The 23,372-nt window shown below is 33.8% G+C and overlaps 1 long non-coding RNA gene across 2 annotated transcripts in view; it reads left to right on the top strand.

The window, feature by feature from the left end:
- LOC148956022 (uncharacterized) overlaps positions 1-22,907 on the top strand; it is a 34,691-nt gene extending 11,784 nt beyond the window's left edge. For both annotated transcript variants that reach the window (XR_016141853.1, XR_016141856.1), the window contains exons 2-3: positions 840-976; positions 17,661-22,907. This is a non-coding gene — a long non-coding RNA (uncharacterized LOC148956022). The remainder of the gene's footprint in view (positions 1-839; positions 977-17,660) is intronic.
- Positions 22,908-23,372: the final 465 nt, after the last annotated feature.

Raw genomic sequence — 23,372 nt, 5'->3', positions numbered from 1 at the left:
TCGAGAAACCCATTTAACTAAATAAAAGTAAATTAATTTGAAAATTTTGTTTTAATTATTCATGTACGGTGAGCCAAGATCAAAACCTGCATTTATTCAAAAATGTTCAAAAATTAAATAAAAAAAACAAGTTTTTTAAGCTGAAAGTAAGGAGCGACATTAAAACTTAAAACGAACAGAAATTATTCCGTATATGAAAGGGACTGTCCCCTCCTAACCGCCTCGCTCTTTACGCTAAAGTTTGACTCTGTCTCACAACTTTATTTTATAAAACAATTAAACACCTTTAGCGAAAAGCGCAGGGCGTTGAGGAGGGGACAGTCCCTTTCATATACGGAATAATTTCTGTTCGTTTTAACTTTTAATGTCGCTCTTTAACTTTCAGTTTAAAAAACTTGTTTTTTTTTATTTAATTAAACTAAGAGACACCTGCTAAAACCTATATACTACTAACAAAGCAATGCAGCACCAAGCTATCTAAGGCCAACACAGCTACATATATTCCTCCTCCACCCTAATCTATTCGAAGCCTTCCTCTTCACACCCCCAGAATTTCCTGTTTTTCTTAAATCTTTCTTTATGACTTCCTCTCATCCAATTTGGGCATGACCCTAGATGGTTTGGGTATGGCCCTAGATGGTAGGCTTCATTAAAACCTATTTTCATTGTCTTCTTACAAATAAATGTGTGGTAGCTTTTGACTAGTTGGAACGATCAGATGGAAATTGATGTCTTTATGAGTAATTTTCCCTGCTTAGAAACTGGGAACTGCCTTACTAGTTTTCAGGATAAACTGTTGCTTTTTTTTTTTTTTTTTCACCTTAAATTCTATTATCCAGGCATGAAAAGGTGGCTCCTTAGGATTACACCTGCCAGTGATGACTTCGAAGTTTGGTTGAGGACTCATGGGTTTTCCAGTCCAGATGTTGACCCCTTTGCGCCCAGTCTCTGTAATGTGTTTCTGCTCCTAAACTTGGTAAATTTTTGGTACACTGATTAATTTGCTAGCTAAAAGATGAGCATACCAATAAACGCACCTTTTATTGCTTTTTGTAGATATACTAATTGCTACTGCTATAAGATCTATTTTAAACCCTTAACAGAGTCCTTTAAGTTACACTTTTTAAAAGTTGAACTAAATTAAAAAAAAAATGTTTAATTCAAAGTTGTAAGGCTGATTTTTCAGTCATAAATTGCACGTTAATAGATTCAAATCAAATGTTAAGTAAAATGTATTTTTATAAATATCTTAATTTAATTTTTTTTTCAATATTATCTGTCATATAGTAAAATTGTCAGTATAGGGCAGAATTGAAGTACAATTAAGATAAAATCCTAATTTTCAAAAAAATTTAATTCATCAAATCTTTCAATAAAATTTTAATGCAATGAATTTTATTGCTTGAAAGCAATATGTTATCAGATTCATGAAATTATGAGGGGAATGGTAAAATGTTTTCTTTAATGTTGGGGGGATGCAATTTTGTTGTATTTTCAGAATTTTATCTTTGAGAAAATACAAAAAAGAAGTTATTTTTTTAAGATCTAGGGGGTTGAATTCTGCTCTCCTAGCTTGAGATCTTTACAGAATAATGAAATACTGTGGGGTGATAGGGCGCTAGAATTTGGTTAAGATGAATAAAGTATAGAATAGAATCCTTGGGATATTTTATCCCTACTCCTTCTATGTAGAGATAAAATTATCTTGCTTCTGTTTTCTGCTTCCGTTTTCTGCTTCCGTTTATATTATCCCTGTGCTTGTACCTTGCTTACATGCTACTCTGTTTTGTGGGTCATTAGATCTTATTATTGCATGATCTCAGAAGTGAGTTTCTTCAGGTTACCATGGGTGTTTAACAGCCAAACATAAATTAGAATTCTAGTTCCCATACAGAGAAATAGAATTGATTTGAGGAACATGCATACCTCATGTTCAAAGGAGCCTTCTGTGGAAAAACAGTCCATACTCATCTACTTTCTAATATGGACTGTAGAAAAGGGTAGAGAAATCTTCAATACCAAACTTGAGGATGAAAATGCCCACAAAAATCAGGCAGAGTCATAGATAGACGGAATTCTTCAACTTTAGAAAATGTTGTATCAAGTTCTTCAGAATACATGAGTCCATGTTTCATTTCAAACAGGAAATTGATGTTGTTAGTCATAGCCCACCTCAAAGTTTCTTCAAACAGGGAATTTTAAAGAGGAAATCATTTCAACAGGAATCATTTCACAATACATGAGTCATTTCAAACAGGAAATTGATGTTGTTAGTCATAGCCCACCTCAAAGTTACTTCAAACAGGGAATTTTAAAGAGGAAATCATTTCAACAGGAATCATTTCACAATACATGAGTCATTTCAAACAGGAAGTAGATGTTGTTAGTCATAGCCCACCTCAAGGTTACTTCTGCAGTCAGAGAAAACTCACAACCAATGCTCAAAGAAGTAAAGAATGCTACTTCTTTCGTGAAGTATATCAGCTAAACATTTCTGATAAGTAAAGGAAATAAATTGCTTTTATTAAACAAGGCATCAATGATTGCTTAGTTTTGCATCAATGAAATGTGGGCTGTTCAAATGCCAAAAAATGCAGCTTATTCATGCTTTTGATCCTGGCTTGTGCTTATATTATGCTTATGTTTGTACCATGCTTGTAATTTGCTTATATGCTTCTTTGTTATGTAACTAGCGTGGGTAATTAAATTTTATTACTATGAGTATTCCAGTAGCATGTATAGACGTGTCTGAAAGTGGCTTGGCCATTGAATTCTGTAGCGAATTCTTCAAGAGGAAGATGTTGGACGAGTATTTCATGCCACAGTGTGTTGTCCAGAGTCACTGAGTTTAGAGTCCAGCATATTCCCCCCTTCCCTGGGGAAAATTCTCTCCACATGTAGAATTGACAGCCGAAGAGAAATAAACATATGAAAAAACAACTAAAAATAATGAAGAAAATAAGGGATTCTGGAATATTCTACCTATATTCCAGAGTAAATGTAGAATATGAAACAGATCACGGTAACAAACTAGGTATGGACCAACTCGGCTCAATAATAACCAAAAGTCTTAAAGACAATATTTTGAGAACGAGAGATACAACAAACGAATGTTTTTTTTTTTATGCTGGTCTCAAAATATACGAAGCTCGTTAAGTGTCATGTCAAATGGTAAGAGACTGAGAAAATTTCCCTGATTTTTTAAAAATTAATAAAGATCACACCATCAGATTTTGCATATCAGAAAATCCTGCTGTAGAGGTTTCAAGCTCATATATACAATATGTAGAATTTGCCATGTTTTGCCAGAAGAAAGATCACAGAAACGTCTTTGTTTTTCAGAGGGGATTGTATTGAATCAGTGATCCTAGAAAATAAGGAGAGGGCTATTTTGATAAGAAATTAAAAGCTCTAAAGCCCTTTTTAAGTAACCAAAAGGATTTGAGGAAAACTAGCACCCCCTTCCCCCTCCCATGCTCCTTTTTCTTAGGCGTCTGATCAAAATTTCGAGTTAGCCATTTGATTTAGCATAGGTGAAAGTTCCAATAACCACGCCTTTGGGGATGGCATAGGCCATAGGGAAAGGGCTGTAAGTTATGCAATTTGCCCATTGTTCACATATAGTATTTGTTATTAGAAAGTAAATTGAAATTTTTGTTAGCGATTTTCTATGGGTGAATTTTACGTGGAGAGGAGTTTCTGGGTGGAACTTTACAGGGGAGAGGGAGGGGTATTTCTTTGAACGATAAGAAATTGAATGAAAAAACAAGTTTTTTTCAATGAAAGTAAGGAGCAACAGTAAAACGTAAAACGAACCGAAATTATTCGGCATATGAGGGGGTGGGCTGCATCTTCCTCAATTCTTGCTGTTTACATTAAAGTTTGACTTTTTGTCACAATTCTTTAAGAAATATTACTCAAAAACAAGGACTGTTGAATTTGAATGATATTTATGTTTGAAGAACTTTGTCGCAAATAACGAGGATTGGCTCTTTATTTAATATGGTATAGATTAAAACAGTTTGTGGTATGGCCAGTAGTAACTTAAATCTAAAAAGGGGAATTCAGATAACAATTAATACATAAAGATTCAAACTCTACAAACCTGAGAAAATTTGCCTGATTTTTGAAAATGGGGGACACAGTAAGAAAACAAGCAATCCTAGTGAAAATCATTCCATTAAATTCAGCATATTAGAGAACCCAGCTATAGAGGTTTCAATCTCTTGTATACAAAATGTGGAATTTTGTATTTTCTTTTTCCAAAAGAAAGATCATGGCTGTTTGCTAATTTTTTCCATGGTAATTGTATTGATCTGGTGGCCCTAGAAGATCTGGTGAGGACCTAGTTCTAGAGCCCTTTAAATGTGACCTAAAGGGCTGTATCATGGGAATGTGTTGTTCTGCTATTTTGTGGCACAAATCTACAATTCCGTCTCATGGAGGACAAAATTGAAATTGATTAAAAATTCTGAAACGGCCAATTGATTTAAAAGTATCAGAAAACTAAAAATTGAGCCTCAGTTGTGGAGGAAGTAGTAACGAACGGTTTTGCATTCGCTCCTGGACAAAAAAAAATGACATAAAAATCAGTGCAAGAAGGTCAAGTCTCGGTTGGTAAAGAACAAAAATTGAAATAATAGTAATAACACCCAAATCAGTCGTTAGAAGTGACCGGCCAGTCGGCAAATTCCATTGCCCCCATCCCGCACAGTCAAGCTTGTGACCTCTCTGGTCGGTACCAGACCAAGTCCAATGGAAGTAGTTACTTGTACTTCTTAGTCCCAGCCTGTTATATGTGCACTTTCATCATAGGACAACTCTTCTACAGTTGCCACCAACTTCATATACTCAATTATTAATGTTTATACTACCCTGCTATGATAACTCTCTAAAGAAACACAAAATAAACGAAAAGGTAAAAATAAGTACTATAGGGTATTCTTCACCACACACTGCCAGTATTTTAGAATATAGTTTAAATATTCCTGAATTTTATCTGCTTCATTATTTTAAATGTTACGCTCTTTGGCTGCTCAATTTTGCATGCGGAGGGGGAAATTTTCAGGGAGTGGGAAGAATACGTCAGGCTGGAAAAAATCGCCTGCACTCGTTACACTTTACCCTCCCCTCCCTAATGTGCAAATATGTAGCCCAAATTTGTTTCTAAAGTAAAGAAGAAACTGACAAAAAAAAAACCGGTTTGTTCTCGAGTTTTACACATCGTAAACTTGAGTGAGTGGCGTATAATACACAAGTACCGGTATTTTTCATAGATAGTCGGATTTCCCGGTATTATTTAAAAACGATCAGAAATTAAATAAAAAAAACAAGCTTTTTCAACTGAAAGTAAGGAGCAACATCAAAACTTAAAACGAACAAAAATTATTACGTACATGAAAGGAGTTGCCCCTTCCACAAGACCTTGCTCTTTACGCTAAAGTTTTGACTTTTTGTCCTAATTCTTTAATAACGATTCCTGAAAAACAAATGGCTGTTTAATTAGAACAATAAGCTTTGTTTTAAAATTCAATAAACTTTAGCTTAAAGAGCGAGGTCTTGAGGAGGAAGCTGTTGCTCCTTACTTTCAGTTGGAAAACTTGTTTTAAAAAAAATAATTTCTGATCGTTTTTAAATAATACCGAGAAATCCGGCTCTTTCTCCATGAAAAATTCCGGTACTTGTGTATTATTGCGCCACTCACTCAAGTTTACGATGACTCGAGAACAAACCGGTTTCTTTGTTAGTTTTAATCGTCAGTTTCTTCGTTACTTTAGAAACAAATTTGGGCTATATATTTGCACATTAGGGGGGTGGGTGAAGTATAGCGGGTCTGCATGCAAAATGTGTTAGGTACAATATTACTGCATATTATGAAGTAAGAATTGTTTTCTGACTTCAAACTGTCCAAATACTTTACCCCCTCCCACTTATGTACAAATATATAGCCCAAATTATATATTTCCTATCTATTCTGTCACTTGTCTTTGTCTTGTCTCGCGCTAACCTGAAAGAAACTCACGAAGAATATCATACCAGTACCAGGTCTATTATGTTAACGAACCGATTTGACTTTCAAAAATTCTTTTAGCCATTATAATTGAATTAGTCAAAAACCAATATTTGGATCCTTGCCAAAAGTTTACTTATCACTGCTTTAGGGTAATATGATAAAAAAAAGGCTTCAGGAAGAAGAGCTCCATAATACGCGAGTAGTCAATATAGAACAGAGCTCATACATGCAATTGAAAAGTGGAAATGTATACCATGTTTTAATCAGAATTATACAAGAAATTTCAATCTGTAACAGTAAATTGAGCTAATTATTCATTAATATTCATTTGTGTTAAATTTTTATAATTTATATAAATGAAAAAAGGCTAAAATCTATCCTGACGTACTATAAATAGTAGATGTAATTGTATTATTCAAAACATATCAATTGACTATTAATCATAGATAAAAGAAAGCCTATTTTGAAAATTTAAATTAACACCGTGTTTTTTCCTTTTTCGAAGTAAAACTAAGATAAAAATTCACATTCATAATCGAGATTTTGATTCAGTTTCATATACAATGCTAAGCCCAGGTTTCACAATAATCTATTGCACATGCGTAGACATATTATGATCACATCTGATCAACTTGTTAGTTTATAAATTCTTTAATTTCTCCATTTTTCAAGAGTGTCAATGGTTCATGCATTGAATTGAAATATAAATAAGACAGACAACAAATTGTAGAACAAATATAAATTTATCAAATCTAATTTATTCAATTTTGTGTCTTGAAAGCAATCTGTAATTAGGAGCGTTAATTCACAAAAATGCTAGGGGAGGGGTAAGATGATTGTTTTCAAAATTTGGGAAGGAGTTTTTTATTTCAATGAAAAGAAGTACCGTCCTACCCGAGGGGCTAGCGTGCTAGAATTGGAATCCTTTTTCCGAAGGCTGGGGGTTCGATCCCTGGTGTCGCTGGTTATTTGGTTTGGGACGAGCACAGTTCATATAATTATCCAGTAAGCTTATCGCAGATCGTTTCTGGTCTTCGTTCTCGGTGCGAACAAAAAGCTCCTCCCACTTCTTCGTGCAGTTGTTAATAGCGGGTTTCCACTTGTTTCCGATTGTTTCGCGTCTGACTTGTCTACCCGTGAAAAGATTTGGCGCCGCTTAAGTTTCTACGTTCTCTGGAGCACTCGCACCCCGGTCCGGGTTTTTATAATGGGTAAGATAGGGACTGGTCATACTGGATAATTATATGAACTGTGGGGACGAGGATCAATGGTGTCGCTCTAAAGTTCAGCCAGAGTCAGCCCAACTCTAGGTTCCGGGAGAAATCTGGGGAAAGTAAACAGGAAGGTTCGCTGGACCCCAACCCCCATTGCACATCCTGGCCGAAGGGCCATTTAAGGAAGATAAGCACCGCTGGTAAGGACTGTGATAGTTCAATGCAGTATTACTTACTTATTAATGAAAAAGGTAAATTTTTTAAGCCAGTTTTGTCTATTCTATGAAAAAGATTTAAGTAATACCATAATCCGGAATCAATGAACGGGATCGATCTGAAACAAATGAACAGAACAATGGAAGCATCTTGCCCCATTGAGGATAGTTACAAGTCTAGGCCTGTTGCAAAGTTGAATTTTTCAGGGGGAACATAAGCCTTCAGGGCTTATGAGGGGATGCTACCATTTCATCTAACCGTTACAAGCACTAAACGTCGACAAGGAAAATCCGTCAGAACATTAACACGTCAGGACATCGACAGTTACAATCGCTACCCGTCAGAACGTCGACAGTCTTAACATTGACACGTCATAACATATAAAAAAAATCTAGATGTTATGACGTGTCGATGTTATGACTGTCGGACGTTCTGACGGTTAGTGGTTCTGATGGATTTTTGTTATGAAATTTTTTTAGATGTTATGACTTGTCGATGCTGTGACTGTCGACATTCCGACGGTTAGTGGTTCTGACGAATTTTCGTTATGAAAAAAATTTATTAAGTTTATATAATAGTAATAAGTATATAATAGTTTAGAAACAAATTTCGGCTATATATATGCACATCAAAGGGGTGGGGGTAAAGCATAGTATATACTAAATACGTAACCTAACCTAGGGACCTTTTCTCCCCTAAACCCCAAAAAACCAAAGTTTAAAAATTTTAGATGTCATGACGTGTCGATTTTACGACTGTCGACGTTCTGACGGTTTTTGGTTCTGACGGATTTTCGTTATGAAAAAAAATGATGTTATGACTGTCGATGTTATAACTCTACGTTCTGACGGGTAGCGATTGTGACTGTCGATGAACTGACGGGTAGTGATTGTGACTGTCGATGTTCTGACAAATTTTTATAATGGACATGTAATGGACTTTATGAAAGGACATGTAATACTACACTACCAAGAATGAATATATTTTTAGTCAGAAGGATACTATTTCTTTTTATATATACCAAATACAGTTGTCACTGGCACGTTCGCAGGGGGGGGGGCTTCGGGCCCGCCCCCGGAAATCTCACGATTTCTTTTCTATAATTTTTGGATACTTCTCACAGAATAAGGGATTTGAAGGATTTGCCCCCCCCCCCAAAAAAAAAAGAATTTCTGCGCACGTGCCTGAGTTGTCAATAATAGTTTTGCCGCCAAAAATTTACCCTTTGTCAAAAACTGTATATTCTTGCTATCACTTATACCCCAGTGGCTCCTCAAAGTAAATGTTTGTCAAAAGACATGTGTTGTATTGTCTTGTATATGAAAATCCAATTTTGGTCAAAAATTGTAATTTACTTAATATTATCGTTTGTTAATAACAAAAGCCGTTGGAAATTTTCTTTCAATTACCCCCTCAAATATCTGATGTTTCCGCACCCCACTAGAATAAACAGAAAAAAAGAGACGTCACACCATCCTATGTGACAAATTGATTTCTTTCAATGACAAATTGATTTTCCTTGTTGCTTAGGTAACTTCAATTCTCCTAAATCCGCTTGTTTCAATTTTACTAATGTTTAATTAATAATGATTTTTTCTATAATTAATTAATAATGTATAATAAATAATGATTTTAATGTTTCAGTTTGGTCCTACACCATTTTTATAAGTTTCAGACTTTATCGAAATCCCCAGTTTTTACAACAAAACTTTTTATCGGCAATATTAATCAAAATAATAGTTACCATTTCTTAATCAGCTTCAAATTGCGATTCTTCCTCACTATATAAGAATTTCTTATTATTGGATGTATGATTTATTTACTAGGGATTGATTATCTTCTTGGTATAGCCTTGGAGATGTTTTTGTTTGTATGAATGGATTCATGTTAAACAACAAGTACCAGGTGAAAACAATATTGTAAACGAGGTACGCAAATGATTTGGAAATTACAGTCGGTGTTGCGAGCTGCTCTGTGTTGGTAGCTTGGCTTAGGTGTGAGTACAAATTAATTGTTCCTTTTTAGTCTCAGAATGTACAGCGTGACATTGAGTCTCGCTTTTATAATTTAAATACTCTGGAACATCTTGTTTTGCTCACTTATTAGATATTGGTTTATTTTAATACCTTTAATCCATATTTTAAAACAGATCATGCAAAGATTGTACTTATATTACAAGTTATAAATCTCTTTTGAATTTATTTTTAAAACGATACAATTAACCAAAACCATGATTCTTTTAGAAATAAAACCTTAGCTCTTTTTTAACCCTTGTGTTGTGGTCACTTTATCTCAAGTATTAGGTACAGGTTATTTCTAGCACTTCTTATATTTATTCATCTTCTTTTATATATTTATTAACCGGCAGAGTTTGATGTCTGTACGCTACTTTAACTCTTGTTAACTCCTAAGTTGCTTTACTATGTTGCCCTTGATAGCCCTGATTAGGCTCCTTATTTTCCCAATGCTATCAGGCTACACAAAAACAAAACGAGAGATAACTTTGGGATCAATTCTTTTGTTTCTGTCCTAAAAGTATCTTCAGAAAATTGTTTCATATGCTTGATGTTTGTGAAAAATGAAGATACTACAAGTTTATAGGTACAAAGGCCCTCCTAATTTTTGAAATAGAGCAGCAGGATTTCTTTTCTAAGTAAACACTGACAATTTAATTTTTATTGTTGTATAAAACCCAAAATGACATTCTTTTTATTTGTTTTAATGCTGCTCTTTATTATCATTTGAAAAATAGGTTTTTTTTTAGAATTAATATTTTCAGAAGCCTCAAACAAAGATAGAGGATGAGAGATTTGAACACTTGAGACATTTGACGGTTAAGAAAAGTAGGAGAAGCAAATCCCATCCCTCGAAAATTAGTTTTGTTTTAAGTAAAGGGATGGTGAGGTTAAAGTGTTGAAATACTCCAAGCTGAAGTGTTGGGCGTTGGTCGCCAGGAATAGTTGAAGACTTGTAATGGGAAATATTGGAGGGAAGTGTAGATGTTTTTTAGTGAACACAAAGCCTACAGCAAAAATATAATTCGATGAAAATCGTTAAATTAAATTAAGATTAAAAGGCCCAGTAAGTACAGAATAGTTTTTGTGATACCTTTTGTCACTTCTTAAAAAATGACTTCGGGAAAAACCGAAACGTGGTTTCGAGCAAGCATAGCCACTGTTCTTTTTTTCTGAAGAAACAGAAAAAAAAAAATAAACAGGGCTTGAATGAGACAAAACAGAAACAGAACAGGTCAACAAAAAAACAGAAGACCTGTTTCTGTTTTTTTTTTTGTAAAAACAGAAAACAGTTGTTTTTTAAAAAAAAACAGCTGTTTAAACAGCTTTTTTCGAACACCTAAACAGTTTTGGCTTATCAACGTAAAGTTAATTATAACATCAGTTGTTCAAGCCTTAAAGCTTATCATTTAAAAATTGTGCTTTCCCCTTGTTTGGACATTGTCCGGGTATACTGCTTTCGCACGAAATAATCTGAAATCAAAAACGTGTGTTCGCTAGACACACTAGTAGTAGTACGCTAAGAGGCTTTAGAGCGGTTTTGGGCAGCTCCAGAAAGATCTCTTGGTTTGGGTCCATAAAATGAATGGGTCCCCCAAAATGAAAACATTAACCTTTAAGTCTCTCATTAACTTCTCGTCAGGATTGCCACTTGCCACGGGTAGTGCTTTTCCCTGGCAGTTACACTTTTGAGAAAACCTAGTACTATTGCAGCATTTTTTTTCGCAAAAAAGAGCAGTTTTTCTAATAAAGGGGCGAAAAATAGTCTGTGCACACAAATATCGTCATCATTTTTTTCTTTGTGGTTATTTTCTTCCATTTTCCCGTTCCAAGAATACACATTTTATGTTTATACAGCATCTACTGAAATTTCCCGGAAATGCATACTAGTTATTTGAGACATTTTGAAAATAAAATAATTTCCTGAATGTAATTACGCAGTCAGCTCAAAGTCATTAGTATTTAATCAGAGCATATAGTTGATTTGGGAGGGGTCGTTTCCCCTCCATAGATGCTTCCCCCCCATCCTGATGTTTGGAAGCCATCTTAAACAATAGTATGAAAGAAGAAAATTGCACGGGAAAATGACACTTCTTACTAACAATTAATTTTTTTTTTACCTCGCAGCTTAAAGCTGCCTTTTAAGATTAATTATTTCCTAGCCGATTTGTGTGAAAATTTTTCAAAAGAAAAATAAATGGTTTAAGGGTACTTCGCACACTTTTACGGTGCTTTGCGCTAGAAAATATTGTTCGAGGCCCTCCACCAAATTCATTCTGAAATAAATAAGTAATGTGAAATCCTCAAATTAAGTATTCTCTTCTCTTAAATAGGTTTAAAAGGGATGCAAATATAAGGACAATTGTGCTTTTTGACAGTTTATTTTGAACATTTCCGTTGCTTTGCGGCAAAAAAAATACTTTCTCCAACGCATGTTTTGCTCTGTCATAGAAATTGTTACTACTTTAAACTTTTGTTTTAAGAATACGAGTGGACATGATTTTGATTATGTAGGCACGTATTCATGGTCCATTCCCAAAGGAGAAGTGACACCCTCCACTATAACTAACTATAATTACGTAATCCAAGAATACTAATTTTATTTCTTAGTCGAGCCCCCCTCCCCTCCAGAAAATCTGGGTCTGCTAATATTTCAAAGGTGTAATATAAGAAAAATGCACATTTGCCCCCTTCCCCCCAAGGATTTGCATAAATTTACACTACTGTATTTATGTAAATTAATGAAGAAGAAAAAGCTTACAGGAAAGCTTTACAACTCTAAAAGATAGACTGGCAGTTTCTCCTCAAAAGATTTTAAGCCTTTTACGGCAGAGTTGCTAAACAACATCTTTTAAAGTTACCATGCTTGGACACTGGAAACTTTTAGTTTTTTAAATAATTTTCGCAGATTTATAAATGTTTCAGCAAGTGTAACATGTCATAGGATAGCTTGTGCTGCAACCTCGTTTTCTGACAGACTCCCAGCTCCCCACTGTTCTTCTTCTTTACTTTCGCCACCCTCTTCCGTAGACACTGCATCAGTTTAATCAGATTCTTCAGCAAACGTATCTTCACTTACGAAGTTTTCTGAATAAGGAACAGAAAGGCCGTCTGATTCATTTTCACCAGTCTTCTGGTTAACTTTTTTTCTGGCAGCAACATTTATGTGACGATGGATGGTTCCCCAGGATGGTGCTTTCAAGCCCCCTGTTGTATTTTAAATAAGCTGTTTCATATCTGGCTTATCAAACACAGAAAGTGGCAATTTGTCCTTCAACAGGGTTTTGTAACAGAGCTTCGGCAGAGCAGTTTGTTTTGATTGATTAGGAATAAGAAATGGTCGTATGTCTGCTCTTCTTTTTTCCAGATTTCACTAATTCATTGTTCTCTGTCACTTGCTTTGCTATCGGGAGCTTTCTTTAGGGAAACAGCCTGACTTGTTGTAATTTTTTTTTTTTTTTGGGTTTGTTATTTACTGCACCAGCCGCATATACTTTATTTTTGTGTACATCAATTATATGCTTTCTTTTAAGATTGTATATAAATGTCGTGATAGAGACTCCCTTATCCTTCAGACACTTTGCAGAAGTCGCACCTGATATTTACTGTGATTTCTTTTTTCCCGTAGGATACCCAGAGAGATAGCTTAGAAGTTTTACTTGGAAAATCCAAGTCGTCATCAGAAGATGACATGCTTTTCTTAACACAAAGCTTCGTTTTAGGATTTTTTACAAAATTAGAAGCACCTTCCAGTAGCCTACCATTTTGAAAATTGAACCTCCACCCAAATATCTGACCTCTTTCACCTTACTGGCGTAGCTAGGGGGAAAGAGACCAATTGTTGGCGCAACAAGCCAAGAAAATCTGCCTGCTTTTAAAAGCAAAATGACAGATCCCAACTATGGTTTCCTAAAAACTTCAGACGATTTAAGCACAATATTAATTTTTACGGGAATTTGCTTTCTATAATTGGTATTGAAGAGACAGATACAAGAAATAATTCAATAATACAAGAAATAAATAAATGTTAATCTTTTTAAATTTCTTCTGCTGTATGGCAAATACTGTTTTCACCGGAAGATCCTACTGAATGAGAAAAGTATATCAGAATTTTATAAGACTTTGGCCCTTCCAGAAAATCAGATACTTTCAACTCTGGCTTATCCTTGACAGGATTTCTGTTGATTTTATTTAAAGATGGTTTATCTTGTTTTGTTGATGCAATAAAGATTTGCTAGCAAAAACATATATTTCTAATTAACAAGACTTCAATACATTTACATTCATCTCTGACTAAGCATTTAAGAAAATTTGCAAATTAATAATCATTATTTATCATCTATAGGTGAGTATGGTAATCATAGCAAGTCACTGTTGTTTAGCAGCATAAATTCCATAAAAACAGTTAAATTGAAGTTCTCCCAGCTAAAGGTGCAGATTATTTCCCATGTAATGTAGGAGACAGAGGCCCTATCAATAGAACCAGGATATAGAGTAATAAGTGATTTGTTTGTATCCTGCTTCTCCTGGACAGTATCTGTGCAATTTTCCTACTCAATTGACGGAATAATGTATAGTAAGAAATACGTCGTTTTAGTGAAATTAAACTGCACCTTTACCGTCCTTAACATTCAGGGGCGGATCTAAAGCAAAATCTCTGGGGAGGCCTAATTTGACAAGGGCGCCAATGAACAAAATCTGGGAGGGGGTGTGACAAAGGTGGCAATAATTGTCCAAACTGACAAATTTATTCTAAAAAAAGAGTAAAAAATAAGGAATGAGGGCATCAGAAAAATCTTGGAGGGGGGAGCGGGGCCCCCTGGATCCGCCACTGCTAATATTTACGCAAAAACCTACTATCATCTGACTCCTAGTCCCTAATTCTGCCTAGCTGAAACAACCGAGCAGCTCTATTTGATGTTTGACAGACTAAGTTCCATCATTTTACTTATTTCCAATTCTAAAAATCGCATGAGGCGTAACCATGCTTCTTCAAAATTTCAAGTTATGATTAAAAAAACATTTTTTAAGTTTGAAGTTCTCAATATTTGTAGCACTTAAATAAAATCAGAAATAGAAGAAAAAAAACAGAAAAGGGACGAAATATCTATTATAAAAACAGAAAAGGTAAAAAAAAGGGTCATCTTTTTTTTAGTACCCATGCTTAGTTTCGAGTCATAATATAACAAAAATTGATGAATATTATATATGTTTTTCTGTGTAACTAAGTGGTGCTGAGAACCTGCTTTTTAACATAGGTATGTTTGACTATTGTGATCTTGTATACCTCTATCACGAGAATTTTTCTGCTGAAACCATGATTGGAAATGTATATCTCTGAAAGGAGTTTCTAAAATAGCGGAAAAAGAAAGAAAGTCTATTTACCCCGCCAAAAATGTTTTTGTGTCAACAGAAGCGGAATTTAGTATATGTTTTTTTTCCAGAAATTAGAAAAAAGGGAAGAAGGTGCCCATTCCCTTGCATATATGCATCCTCGGAGCTAGCCTAATATTTTTTGTAAAAAAAAATATTATAGAATATCATATAAATTTATATTGTAACAAGGAAAACATCAACTTAATAACAATAGGGTCACTTCAATTTTCAACAAATAGATGTATTTGAAAGCTTTTGAAAGCGTTTCTAGAGTAATTGAAGTGTTTTTTAAATGTACAAAAAGTTAAACACGGCTGCCAGGAAAAGTGGACTATGACATTTTATAAATGTCGTTATTAAAGTATTCAAAGACAAATTTCTGTGTCATGACCATCCCAAACCTTAATTTCCAGTTTTATAATATTTGAGTTTTTCAAGTTCTGATAAAAAAAAAGCTTTAAATGTGTTTCTATTTGTAGACATCTACGGGAAAATGGTGTATTCCAATTCAATTAGGTGCATGGAGGTATTAATAAATACCAACAACAGTGAGATACGAAATAAATAAAAAAAACTTTTTGACAAATGAATGTCAAACCATGAAGGAACAATATTATATTGAAATTTTATGTTTTACAGATCAATTGATTTTTGTATGATTAGATTCTAGGATTTTAATTTAATGTATATTGAGACTGGAACTTGATATAAAATTATTTTTAGGAATACCAGAAAAGTCTGAATTTCCGCAAGTACTTGACATCTGAATGAAATAAATGTGCGCTATTGAAATCGCCATCGTCCTTAACCATATGCTTAAAGTTATATTGCCCCCAGTCTTAAAAAAATAAAGATTATTGTTTTAATTAATAACAATTTGTTCACTTTTTCCCAGAGCTAACAGACTACCGGAGATTCGCAGAAAAACGGTTAAGGGGTCAGTTCTTTTGTTTTTGTCTTAAAAACATCTTCAGGGACAAGCTATCCTAGTTTTGTATGCTGATTTTTTTTCACAAGTCTTCCCGAGTTTATCCTGTTCTGAAGATTGGTGCCCCTCCCCTCCCGACCAACTTAAAGCTGATAATTCGAGAGGGAGGGGTAGGTATTTAAGAGACAGGCTAGTTGTTTTTAGTACTTAAAACAACTGAAGTGTAAAAGTGTAGTTGAAGTGTAAATATGAAGTGAAGTTCTACACTTCTACAGTTATACTCTACAGTAGTCTTCGTTTGATAATCTCCTAATTAATGATTCTTTTCCTAATTAAACATAATAATAACAAAAAAATTTCTTTATTATATTCAGAAAATATCTATAAAAATTCTCTAGAGGTTAGAGGTTAGCCCTAATCCTTGAAATGCAAGACAATCATATTTTTGAATGGAATCTGCTAATATACACCCCTTCTGTTTCTGTTTCTATAGGGCAATTGGCGAAAGATGGTTAAGGGCTCTTATCATTTCGTCCTTGTGGTAAAAAATTTATTTTGGGACTGACAAGTCTAGTAGGGTGTGCTAATTTTTTCTTTCCAAGCTCGGATTTTTTATTTTTTTTCTTGCCCAATCAATGTGTTTTTGCGAATTTTCAGGTGTGTAGCAAAACATAAAATAAGAAAGCAAATTTTTTCAACTGAAAGTAAGGAAACATCAAAATTCATGACGAACAGAAATTATTATGAATATAAAGGGAGTTTGCTCCCTCATCAACACCATCCTCTTCACGCTAAAGTTTTTTAGTACTTAAAAAAAACTTTTTGACAAATGAATGTCAAACCATAAAGGATCATTATTATATTGGAATTGTATGTTTTAAAGATCTATTGCCTTTTTATATGATTAGATTCTAGGATCTTCTCGGTACTTGTCAATTAGCTGGAACCCATGCGATATATTGTATAGGGAAGATGCTTAAGAAACGAGCCAAACGGGTTTTTTTCAATAGAGAATTGGATTGCAAACCGTGGTTTGTCACTGCGTTTACAATGTTTAAACTTTTGTTTTTTGGGGTTTAGGGGCGAAAAGGTACCTAGGTTAGGTTACGTATTTAATATATGCTATGCTTTATCCTCACCCCTCTAATGTGCAAATATATAGCCGAAATTTGTTTCTAAACTGATCTTTCTTGATCGAAGACATCCGTGATCTTTCCTTTGACGAAAAATGCAAAATTCCACATTTTTGAAGGTGAGACCTTGAAACCTTGACAGTACCCTGAATCTGAGAAAATAAATCTCAGGCTCGTAGTCTTTGAATGGTCAAACTAAACTTGATGAATCTTGTATATTTGGAATCAACATAATAAGCAGATTCTTTTCATATATAGTGATTCCAAAATTCCGTTTTTAAAGTTTCGGTTACTATTAAACCGCGTCGTTCCTTACTTATAGTTCGTTTTCACGAACTGTTTGATTATCCTCCCCCGCTACTTATGCTTGAATATACTTGTTGTACTTCTTGTTTGTTGAAAGTTTCATTTTCACTCTACTTGTCTCAGAAAAAAGCTATATTCTACAGTTAACACCAGAGCAACCAGGAGGAGGGAAATAGAATTGGATATTATCCATTAAAACTTATTTAAGAATAATGTGTTTTTAACTCAGTATGGCTTTAAAAATTAGCTGGTTTTAATCTGTTAAAGTTGTTTCTTGATTAATTTTTTTTTATTCTGATTCAATTTTACTGAAACTAATTTGAAGCGTCTTTATGAATCAAGGGGGGGGTTTAATTTACAAAGGGTAGACATTGTAGGTTCCAATCATGCTTGGGTTATGAAATGCTTGGCTTTCATTGATAATGAATATAATCTAAATAATATTATTTTTTATTATAGAAATAATGCATTCTACGGTGTGCTGCTCTGAAGATGTAGTTCAATCGAAACTCTTAGGCCTAAAACCTATAGTTGTGGTGAAAATACTGACATGAAAGTTAAAGAAGAATTAATACTTGGCATCTGGGGTTGCGGCTCATGTGGCAAAGCGGAGAAACCATTTTTGATGCTAGATGTTCATCTAGTCACCAGTTGTGAAAAACTTTCACCAGTAGCGTGCGATATCTGTCTTGTAGTAGTTCCTGAACACAGGAATTTTGTTGCTCATTTTGTGAAACACCAAATGGAAGCAACAAGGAGATGTCACATTTGTTTACAAGAACGCATTGGTGATATGAGTCAACCTGTAATTTGACAAGGTCACGTTTCACCAAACGTGTCTGAATTAGACTCGCAAGGGAATTCTTCCCTAGTTGTTTTGCGGAATCTGTCTACAAGTGTTTGTTTATTTTTTTTGAATTGGAATCTGACGCAAAAGGCTTAGACAGTCAGAAAACATGCTTGAATAGATGTTTGCATGGTAAAAAGCACAGAAAATTGGAAAGATATGAAAGAATACACAGGGGAAAGGGACCACATAAATGTGATGTTTGTAAGAATTTCTTTTTGTGATGAGTTCTCTGAACAAGCACCAAAGAGTGCATACAGAGGAGGAACCATTTAAGTGTGATGTATGTCGGAAGAACTTTTCTATATCAAGCAATTTGAGTTGTCATCAAAGAGTGCATACAAGTGAGAAACCTTTTAAATGTGATGAATGCAAGAAGAACTTTTCTCAAGTGAGCTGTTTGAATGCGCATCAAAGATATCATACAGGTGAGATATTGTTTGAATATGATATATGCAAGAGAGTATTTGCATTTAAGTGAAATTTGAGTCGTCTGACAAGCCATTGTAGGAAAAAACCTACTAGTTTACTGTTGATAATAATAGTTCTAAGAAATCAGTTATTTTCTTAGAAAGAACAAGACTAGGTATTTTATTAAAGCTGTCCTACACGCTACTTCTTATATTGGAGCTTGGGCTATGCATCTATGAATTTAGAAAGGAATATTGTGTGTGTATAAATATTTCATCCAACAAGCCATGTTTTTGTGAAACTACACAATCAGAAATACACAAGTCCTTCGTTAGCAACAAATAAGTTCTTAAGTGGACAATTTGGACAGAGACAGAAGAAACGAGTCTAAATAAAACACATGATTATCATGACATTCATCCGAAAATTTACAACTTAGGAACATCAAATAATGCTCTGAAAGATGCCAACATTGTTAAAGTGACCAAAAAGAAAAAGTCTGAAGCAAGAAGAGACAAGGAACAAAAGAAAAAGCAGATTTGCTGTAATATCTATTATTGAGAGTACTGGTACCACTAACTGCTAAGGATGAGTATGGTAGACGAAAGTAGTTTCCTGTTTTGGGAACTCTTTTGGGCCTGAGGTCTAGAAAATGTAAACTTGCGCTTGTCTGTTTGTTTTGTTGTCTTAGTTTCTTAATTTGTAATTAGTTTTTGACTTCGTCTTGTTATAACAAAAGAAAATAGGCCACCTAGTTCCCCTGTCTTTTTTGAATGAAGGTTTGTATTAGTGTTAAAAGCGTTTTAATAAGGAGTAAATTGTCCTCATTAAACCTGGTGACTCATCGATTCGTGGTTGTTATTCTTCATAAATAAATAGAAATAATTAACTTGGAATTAGATTTTGCTTTGAAACTTCTATTTTATTTAATTTCTGTAATAATCATCCGTATTTAATCTAATTTCCCATATTTCTTTTGATCCCGTCTTCATTTTCTTTAAAAACTATATCATTACCGTCATTAAAAAAGCAACAATTAGAATTTATAATTGAAAAATATGATAAATACAAAGTTTTTTTCCTGAATAACCAGTATGCCTTTTAATGCAAAAAAGTGAGTGTTTTTGTATATCATTTTCCTGTTGTGTGCTCTACTGTATCTGACAAGACTATTTCAGTGAATTGTTTCTTCTTCTTTTTTTGTTATAAGGAATATCCATCTTTATGTTATTATGATAGCTTGATTATAATAATGACAACTCAGTAAGATATATTATAGCAAATAGTAAGGATCCATCTACAGTAAACAAAAAAGAAAGAGACTCAAGCCTTGAGTGTATAAGAGTAACAATACTTGAACTTGGAATCATTCTCCTGGCGTTGAGCTCGGGGGTGTTCTTATTGATAGTCATTAGACTGAAGCCAAATTGGCCCTTAACTTATATAGTTTTTTTTATTAAGTCTCTTAATTCTTCTATGGTTGAATTTTACTACTCAGTCATTTATTGGATTTTACGTGTTTTTTGAATGCTTTTTAATTCCTACAGTTATTTTAATTCATATTTATAAGATATATAAGAATAAGTGTATAAAGAAGGCACATGTAAGCTTGTAGCTGTCGAATTTGTTAGGTATTTATTCAAGGCCATGTCTCTAAAAGGAATTCAAATATGTAAAATTTGATAAATAAATAGAAATATTCTAATAAGGGACTTCATAGCTTTAATTGAAACATTAAATACAATTGTATGATTGGGGAAATAAAATATCAAATATTGTTGCTACAACAAAATGGATGATAGCTGCAACAAAATGTTGCAGCTATTTAAAATTTGAATTTTTTTTTCTGGTTTTACCACCGACTGCTTTGCATGTAATTACGTTTGAGACAATAGATAGCTATTCTTTCAAAAGATTCTCTGAATATTCATGAGAATTTCTTCCTATCAATATATCTCATGATTTTTATAGAGACGAAAACCTTTTTATTGCAGTATATTATTATTAAGATATGAAATTCCAGTTTTCATTCTTGTTCATTTAATTTACATGCCAGTAAATATTGTAATTTCTATTGTTATCTCATTTAATTAATTTATGTTTTATAATGAATTATTATATTCAATTGCTTTATTTGTACTTAATTAATTAGTGTTTTTTGTATTAACATATGTTTATTTCCATAAAAGGTCATTTTGAATAGATAAGACGAAATCAAGCTAGGTATCCTCACCATCACAAAAGGATGGTAACAGCACTACTAACCTAACCTTGACAGTTGCCAGCTAATCTCCTGAAGAGGAGGGGTATTGTCTAGGATTGGGGACTAGATTCTGAAATGTATTCCTTTACATGGGAGTTATTTAGGCAGATATACTGTAGTTATGATTGTATGTTTCTTGTTTTCTGACTTCTTTAATTTTGTTCATCTCAATGATTGGTTCATTTGCCCTGAAAAACACTTTACTTGTTTGTTCCAGGATTTTTCTATCTGTCTTGACTAGTTGTCCCTTAAACTTCAATTCCCCTTGCCTTCCTATCCCCCCTGTAAGAAAATATTCTATTGTAAACTATGCACTTATAAATTTCTACTTGTGTAGTTTTATAAATGCATGGCTTATTGGATTGAAGACAAAATTACACTTGAGAGAAAATCGTATATACACACCCTTGTTACATTTGTCTCCCATGTATATTCATTGATGCATAGCCAAAGCTCTGCTTCAGATCTAAAAATTAGTTTCAAAGGGACAGCTTTAGCTTTCTATTAAGACTCAGTCTATAAAATAATTATTTTCTTATAATATTTTATCATAAAATATAAACTAAGTTTTTTTTCTTAGACTGGATTGTTAGATGACAATTCAAGTTTGATTTAAATGAAAATGCTCTCTTGTATGTATCACATTTAAACGGTTTCTCACCTGTATGAAGCCTTTCATGCGCATTTAAAGAGGTCAGTTGAGAAAAGCGCTTCTTGCATACATCACATTTAAAGGGTTTCTCACCTGTATGTACTCTTTGATGCCTATTCAAATTGCTCGATACAGAAAAGCTCTTCTGGCATACATCACATTTAAATGGTTTCTCACCTGTATGCACTCCTTGGTGCTTATTCGAAGTGGCTATCACAGAAAAGCCCCTCTCACAAACACAGTATTTGTATGTTGTTGTTTTTTCCTGTGTATTCTTTGATGTCTTTCCAATTTTTTGTGCTTTTTACCGTTCGAGTGACTGTTCAAATATGTTTTCTGATTTTCTAAGCCTTTTGCTTCAGATTCCGGTTAAGTGAATTTAAGCAAACGCTTGTAGGCGGATTCTGTGAAACAACTACTGTTGTATTCCCCTGTAAGTCCAATTTTGACACGTTTGATGAAAAGTGACCTTGTAAAACTAGATGTTGTTTCATATCACCAAAACATTCTCGTAAACAAATAGGACATCTTCTTGTCACTTCCATTTGGTGTATCATAAAATGAGCAACAAAATTTCTGTAATCACGAACTACTGCAGGACAGACATCGCACTCTATTGGTGAAAGTTTTTCAGAGCTGGTGAATATATGAAGATCTAGTATCAAAAATGATTTCTCTGCTTTTCCACAGGAGCCGCAACGCCAGATGCCACCTGTTTGTTCCTCGGGCAGCTTTTTATCACCAAAACAATTAGGGCCAAAATTAGTTTTGGCCCTAAGAGTTTTGGTTGAGCCACGCCATCAGAGTTGCACACTGTAGTATTCATTATCTCCATAGTAAAGAAAAAAATAGCGTAATTAAATAAAAAAAAACTAGAAAAGATATTTAATTACAATTATAAATTAAAGGTAAGCATTGCATTTTTAGGATCTACATTGTCTACCCCATATAAATTAACCATAAAGGAAAGAAAGATATTTCAAATTTGGTTTCGTGGAATAATTGTTATTATAGTAATAAAAAAAGCTTGAAATTTTTTTTATGTTTTGATAGGTTATAATGAATAATTCTGTCGTCTATGTCAGTCTTAAATGGTGTAAATTTTTGAAAGTAATTTTTATATAACGGCCCTCCGTAGTTTCCATTGATTCCTCAGAAGTCTATTTTAATTTTTTTTAACTCACTGTTAAGGATATTTAGTAATGCCTCAGTAGACCTAATCTGTCACTATTTGTGTACGTCGTCAAGGGTTTTGGCCAAAGTAATAAAAAAGTTGAACATTAACAAATATCTCTGTACGGTCTACTTTATTTTTGTTAAAGTGTTTGTCATCTTTTTGTGTTATATTCTTCGTTTATCTTTTGAGTTAAGATATAGTATTTATTTTTTTGTGATATTAAAATGTTTCTTAAGGATATTTTATGTGACGTTTAAATGTTTCATAAAATAAGGATATTTAGTTTCTCTATTCTAAATCAAGCTAAACACCGATTTTGTATGTCTGTGCTTTGAGAAATAAACTCTTAGAACCAGGATTTCTACTGAGAAGATAGTTTGTTCAGTAGGAGTAAGGTTCCAACATGACAATGTCCTATTTCCGTCTTTATATGTCCTTGGGCCCGTGAGACCCCAATACAGAAAAAAAACGAACTGAAAAATATTGCTTTGCTCTTAAATCGAAGCTCAAAAGCTTAGTTTTGTAACTTTTTGAAAGCTACGTCTATAAACACTTGAGAAACAAAGTTTATTCTCGTTGCTTAACAGAATGCGCGAAAAAAAAAATTGGTGACGCATTGTTTGAACACATTTTTCTAAAACACGGAAGAAACATATTGGACCATAATGTAACTTCCAGGTTTTTTTTTCTTCTGGCTCAAAGAGGCCTCAAATTTTATTCCAGAACAAAGAGGATTTTAGAAGGCCTGAAAATTAACCAAGAAATTTGTGGTTGTGATTGGTTTGAAACCCATATCCAAATTAGAACCCAAAAGCAAGTTA

The sequence above is a fragment of the Artemia sp. Qi Xiang Cuo genome, chromosome 1, assembly GCF_049724085.1.
Source record: "Artemia sp. Qi Xiang Cuo chromosome 1, ASM4972408v1, whole genome shotgun sequence".
Taxonomy (NCBI): domain Eukaryota; kingdom Metazoa; phylum Arthropoda; class Branchiopoda; order Anostraca; family Artemiidae; genus Artemia; species Artemia sp. Qi Xiang Cuo.
This window is presented reverse-complemented; position numbering and strand designations above follow the sequence as displayed.